Consider the following 6,874-nt stretch of genomic DNA (forward strand, 5'->3'; position numbering starts at 1 on the left):
CACAGTGAAAGCAGTCCTGAGAGGGAAGTTCATAGCTCTACAACACTACCTCAAAAAACAGGAAAAATTGGTAATAAATTATGTTACCCTACAACTTAAAAAATTAGAAAGAGAGCAACAAGAAAAGCCCAGAGTAAGCAGAAGGAAGGAAATAATAAAGGTCAAAGTGGAAATAAATGAGATAGAGACAAAAACAAACAAGCAAGAAAAAAAATCAATAAAACCAATATCTGGTTCTTTGAAAGGATTAACAAGATTGATGAACCTCTAGCCTGTCTCACCAAGAAGCAAAGAGAGAGGACCCAAATAAACAAAATCAGAAATCAAAGAGGTGAAATAACAACAGACCCCACAGAAATACAAAGGATACTAAATCCTGGCTGGTATGGTTCAGTGGATAAATTGTGGGCTTGCGGACTGAAGGGTCCTGGGATCGATTTATCTCAAGGTCACATGTCCAGGTTGTGGGCTTGGTGTGCTGGGGGCAGCCAATCAATGAATCCCTGTCTTGTTGATGTTTCAGTCTCTCTCTCCCTCTCTCTTCCTCTCTGAAATCAATAAAATATATATATAAAAAATACTATGAGCAACTCTACTCAACAAACTGGACAACATAGATGAAATAGACATATTCTTAGAAAAATACAAGCTTCTAAAACTCAATCAGGAAAAATAAAAAAACTTGAATAGGCTGATAACTACAGATGAAATTGAAACAGTAATCAAATATCTTCCAGCCAACAAAAGCCCTGGTCTCGACAACTTAACAGGGGAGTGCTATCAATCATTCAAAGAAGAACTAAAACCTATATTCCTCAGACATTCCAAACAATTCAAGAGGAAAACACACTTTCAAGTTTGTTCTATGAAGCCAGCAATACCCTAATTCCAAAACCAGATAAAGACACCACAAAGAAAGAGAACTACAGGCCAATATCCCTGATGAACATAGATGCTAAAATCCTCCAAAAAATTCCAGCATGTCAGATCCAGCTTTACATTAGAAATATTATACACCATAACCGAGTGGGATTTATTCCAGGGACACAAGAATGGTACAATATCTGCAAATCAATAAATGTGATACATCACATAAACAAATTGAGAGACAAAAATCACATAATCATATCAATCGATGCTGAAAAAGCATTTGACAAAATCCAACACCCTTTCCTGATAAAAACTTTCAGCAAATTGGGAATGGAGGAACCATACCTCAACATAATAAAAGCCTTATATGACAAACCTACAGTCAACATCATACTCAATGGGCAAAAACTAAAACCATATCCCCTAAAAACAGGAATAAGACAGGGATGCCCACTTTCACCACTTCTGTTCAACATAGTACTGGAAATGCTAGCTATAGCTATCAGACAAGGAGAATAAATAAAAGGCATCCAAATTGGAAAAGAAGAAGTAAAACTTTCATTATTTGCAGATGATTTGATATTGTACATAGAAAACCCTAAACACTCCATCAAAAAACAAACAAACCTAGACTTAATAAATGAATTCAGCTATGTAGCAGGATACAAAATTAACACCCAGAAATCTATGATTTTTTTATACACAAATAATGAACTCACGGAAGGAGAAACTGAAAAAACAATCTCATTAACCATTGCACCCCAAAAAATTAAGATGCATAGGAATATACTTAACCAAGGAGGTAAAAGACTTGTACTTGGAAAACTACAGGACATTGAAAAAAGAGATAGAGGAAGACAAAGAAATGGAAGAACATACCGTGTTCGTGGATTGGTAGAATCAACATCATTAAAATGTCCATATTACCCAAAGCAATTTATAGATTCAATGCAATGCCCAATGCAATACCAATGGTATATTTCATAGACCTAGAAAAAACTCTCCAAAAACTCATCTGGAATAAAAAAAAAAAAAAGACCATGAATAACCACAGCAATCTGAGAAAGAAAACAAACTTGGAGGATCACAATAGAAGATGTCAATCTATATTACAGAGCAACTGTTCTCAAAACTGTCTTTTACTCTCACAAGAACAGACATATAGATCAATGGAAAACAACAGAGAACCCAGAAATCAACCCAAGCCATTATGCTCAATTAATATTTGACAAAGGTGGCAAGAGCATGCAATGATGTCAAGACAGTCTCTTCAATAAATGGTACTAGCTGATCAACAAAACAACAAGGAAGCCCACTGCATGGGAAACATATTTGCCAATGCTATCTCAGATAAGGGTTTATTTTTCAAAATTTACAGAGAACTCATATAACTTGACAAAAGGAAGATAAACATTCCAATCAAAAAATAGGTAAAGGACCTAAATAGACACTTTTTGAAAGAGGACATAGAGAAGGCTGAGACATATAAAAACATGCTCAAAGTCACTAATCATCCAAAATATGCAAATCAAAATTACAATGTGGTACCACCTCACCCTTGTCAGAATGGCTATCAACAAATCAACAAACGACAAATGGCGAGGATGGGGAGAAAAAGGAACCCTTGTACACTGCTAGTAAGAATGCAGACTGGTGCAGCCACTGTGGCGAACAGTATGCAGATTCCTCAAAAAAATTAAAAATGGAACTCCCATTCAATGCAGTAATCCTACTTCTAGGAATATATCCCAAGAAACCAGAAACAAATATCAGAAAGGACGTATGCACCCCTATGTTCATAGCAGCACAATTTATAATAGCTAAGACTTGGAAACAGCCTAAGTGCCCATCAGCAGATGAGTGGATTAAAAAACTGTGGTACATCTGCACAATGGAATACTATGCTGCTATAAAAAATGAACTTTTACCATTTGCAACAGGATGGATGGACCTGGAGAGAATTATGCTAAGTGAAATAAGCCAGTCAGCAAAAGAGAAATATCACATGATCTCATTCATATGTGGGATATAATGAACAACATTAACTGATGAACAAAAATAAATTCAGAGACTAAGTAACACTGAACAGTCAGTCCAACCTTAGAGAGAAGGAAGGGGAAAAGGGAGTAAGAGATCAATCAAAAGACTTGTAGGCATGTGTATTAGCACAACCAATGGACATGGACAGTGGGGCAGTGGGGGCTTGTCCTGGGGGGCAGGAGTGGCAGGGGAGGGAGGGTCAATTAGGGGAAAAGGAGACATACGTAATACTTTAAACAATTAAAAAATGGTCAAAGGGCCTAAATAGACACTTCTCCAAAGTGTACATACATTCTTTATGTTATAGAAAGCACTGAAAATTTTAAACCCAATAAAATATAGAGAAACACCAGATCAATGATTCTCTCTCATCATTGATGTTTCTATCTCTCTGTCCCTGTCTCTTCCTCTCTGAAATCAATACAAATATATTTAGGGGAAAAAATATATTTAGGGAGCCCAGCAGATACATGGCCAGTCTTCAATCATATGTATAAACCCCTTACCAAATGGGTATCATTTCTCCATACTCCAACGAATAGATGCATAGTATGAAAAATGAACTTTTTATGTAGTAATGTGTGATTTAAAAATTTGCTCCATCATATTGAAATTCATCTGTGATTTTAAGGTGGTATTAGGACAACCTATTTATTAAAATTTATCTTTCAATAAAGAGTCCTCTTGGAGACATGGATTTGATAATCATTTTGTAAGTGGCTAAGGTAGGTCTATGAACACTGAGATGAAAGAAACAGGATTCCAATGAGGAGAATAAAACCCAGTGACCAGCTACTAAACACACTGGTATGTCAGAATCTACATTATCAGGAACAGCAGTTGAGACAATGATATACAAAGGAATGTCAGTCATAAAAGTGAACAGCAGAGGTCTCAGATTTTTGAATCATACAAAATGGTAGTGTGAGACCCCCGAAATGGGACCCTCCCTCTGCCCTGCAGACCAACGACGACCCCAATCACCCGCAGGAGACGTCACTTGATGCAAACAGCAAGAGGCTTTATTCCAGCGCGCTGGGGCTCAACTCGAAACTCACACAGGAGCGGAGTTGGGCCCCGAGCAGAGAGTTTTCCAGATATTTATAGCAAAAATTACACGTTGGGGAGGGGTTGCATGCAGGAGGGAGTAAGGAGAACAAAGAAATTTCAAATGGCTTGATAGGGCGTGAAATTCACTCCTCACTCCTGCCTGGTATTTTTACAACCTGCTTATCTCAATGGTTGGCTATCTCCAGGGACAGCCCCAAGGCCTGCGCTCCCCCTGTTCCTGTCTGTAGCGGGGGAAGCCTGGGAAGTTTGTGTGGCTTGTAGCATTTTTTATTCTTTCAGTAGAAATTGCTTTGGTCATTAAGTGCAGCTTTTCCACAAGAGTAGTGCAATTCAGGATGATTATTTAGTAAAAAAAAAAAATTATTTGGTATGAAATATGTCATTTGAGGAAAAATATTCTAAAAATACCCATGTTGTCTCATTAGGTAAATAGTATTTTCCAATTATTCTGATGCACGATGAAAATAGATTTAGGAAAGTAGAAAAACAACAAAGAGAGAAGCTATTGAATATCTGAGAGAGCAGAGAACTTAATTGAGTTATATATGTTGAATAGAGAAGATGAGGTTAAAGAAATAGAAATTCCAGAAAATAAATGGAAAGAGCAAGTTCTACTTCCATAGTTTGAAGATCATCATGATGTGTGACTCTGAGCCTTTGACCTCTGCCATCATGGGCACATCTTCAGTCTTAGGACAACTAGCCTGTTTGTAGTTTCCTTCACAGAGAATGTCTTCAGAGCCTGTTTGATGTCTTTATTCCTGTGACTGTAGTTGAAGGGGTTCAGCATGGGTGTAACCACAGAATACATGACCCAGGCTATGGCACTTGAATGTGCATTGTGGGTAGCAGCAGAGCTAAGGTACATAGCTAAATTCGTACCATAAAATAAGGAGATAATTGAGAGGTGAGACACACAAGTGTTAAACTTCTCCTGAGCTGATGACATTCCATGTGTGCAGGACACTAATTTAGAATATGAGTAAAGGATCCTAGAGAAAGGACCAGCACCAAGCAGGAGAGCTGAAAAATACATCACCATGATAGTTAAAATTGTGTCCAAACAGGCAAGTTTGATCATCTGTTGGAGTTCACAGAAAAAGGAGGGATTGCCACATGCATACAGAAGGACTGTCGTAATGCCATTAAGCATTGTAGGAAGGAGTGCAGGACATTCATGATCCAGCATATCAGAACCAGCAGTCCAGAGCCGAGGGTTCATGGTGACCATGCAATGCAGGTGGTGGTAGATGGTAATAAAATGGTCATAGGCCTTCCAAGTGAGGAAGAAAACATCCAACCCAGCAAAAAGTATGACAAAATACATCTGAGTAAAGCAGACTTCATAGGTGATGACATTGCTCTGTGTCTGGATGTGGTGGAGGTGAATCAGATGTCTACCAAGGGCAAGGGCAGGTTGGAGCGGAAGAAGTACGTTGGTGCTGGAGGCTAGGAACAGTAGTTAGCATAATAAATGCAGGAGGTCCATCAAAAGGTTGATGGACACCTTCAGCAGGGCTGAAGATCTGCATATGATTGCCTGTTGCCAAACAGCTGAGGGCAGTTTCCCCCAACCTGATGGTCCTTTATTGTTTACCAGGCCTTACCTTTGATATGTATATCTGCTTTGCTACAGGTCAAAATGTGTGAATAAAAAGCCTTGGATGAGGAGATTCCAGGAGCTTAGTTACTTGAACTAAGTTTCCTTCTGGCCCTCCAAAATGCCTTTCAAATTTATATTTCTTGTCTAGTCTCTTTAATCCATTTATGCACAGCCCCTTTGCTAGATTTCTTGAATCCTAGTAGATGCTGAGAACTACTCCAGCACATGGGTGTGTGGAGGTGGGAGTCTGAACTGATGGCCAGGATGATGAGCAGGTTTGCCAACACAGTGATCAGGTACATGGAGAGGAAAAGCCCAAATCTGAGGGGCTGCAGTTCTCATTTCTCTAAAGATCCCAGAAGAAGAAATTTGAAATTTATGTAACATTCCCAGGTTCCATGTGGTGAAGGTGACTACCAGGAAAGATGAAAATAACATGACTAATTTTCACAGAGTTGCATTCCTCACATATTTAAAATGCTATATTTCATATTTTACAACAAAGAAATTATTTTAGTATTGTGTTGTAATGTACCCCGCGAATCACAGAAGGACACCTCAAGAAGTCAAAAAATCATATTTATTGCAATCCGGGACTATGAGGGGCCATTTCACTCTTCTCCCAAATCTCATAGTAATAAGATGGTCACAAAACCAGACTTATATAGGCAAAGGTCACAAAGGTATTGATTACATCCCAAGGTTTGGAATGAGGAACCTGATTTGCAAAAATCATTTTACAGAAGCAGAAGCAGCATGTTATCTAAATTACAGTTTTGGGTCTCTGGATCACTGAATTGACAGAAACACATTGGTCAGACTTAAGCATGTTATCTAAATTACAGTTTTGTGTCTCCGGAACACTGAGTCAACAGGGACACGTTAACTGGAGCCCTCTGACCTTGTGATAATGGTGCTGTCCTTCCCAGGTAAAGTAAAATCTGATATGGAATATTTGTCCAATCACCTATGTATCTGAGGGGGTTCATGTATTCTACAGTTTTTAATGAGAATTTCTTCATGTTTCGCAGGAATGTAAATTGAGTGCTGACCATGTTTAGGCACTGTCCAGGTTGTGAGAATAGGGTGCTGAAAAACAGAAGTCCCTACAATCCAATGAGGGAGAAAGAATGCAGGAGCAAATGATAAAATAATAAATTATTTCATATGGCGGCCGGTGGTATGAAGAAAAGGACAGCATGTCTAAAGGAGAAAGTGGATAGAGAGTACCATTTTTCATGGGTGTGTAAGTAGATCTGTAAGCAAGGTGACATTTGAAAAGAGACCTTA

At 38.5% G+C, this 6,874-nt stretch overlaps 1 pseudogene; it reads right to left on the reverse strand.

Moving 5' to 3' along the window:
* Positions 1-4,651: 4,651 nt before the first annotated feature.
* Positions 4,652-6,606, reverse strand: LOC102765573 (annotated as a pseudogene).
* Between the last annotated feature and the right edge of the window lie 268 nt (positions 6,607-6,874).

Source organism: Myotis davidii, unplaced genomic scaffold (assembly GCF_000327345.1).
Source record: "Myotis davidii unplaced genomic scaffold, ASM32734v1 scaffold949, whole genome shotgun sequence".
Lineage (NCBI taxonomy): Eukaryota > Metazoa > Chordata > Mammalia > Chiroptera > Vespertilionidae > Myotis > Myotis davidii.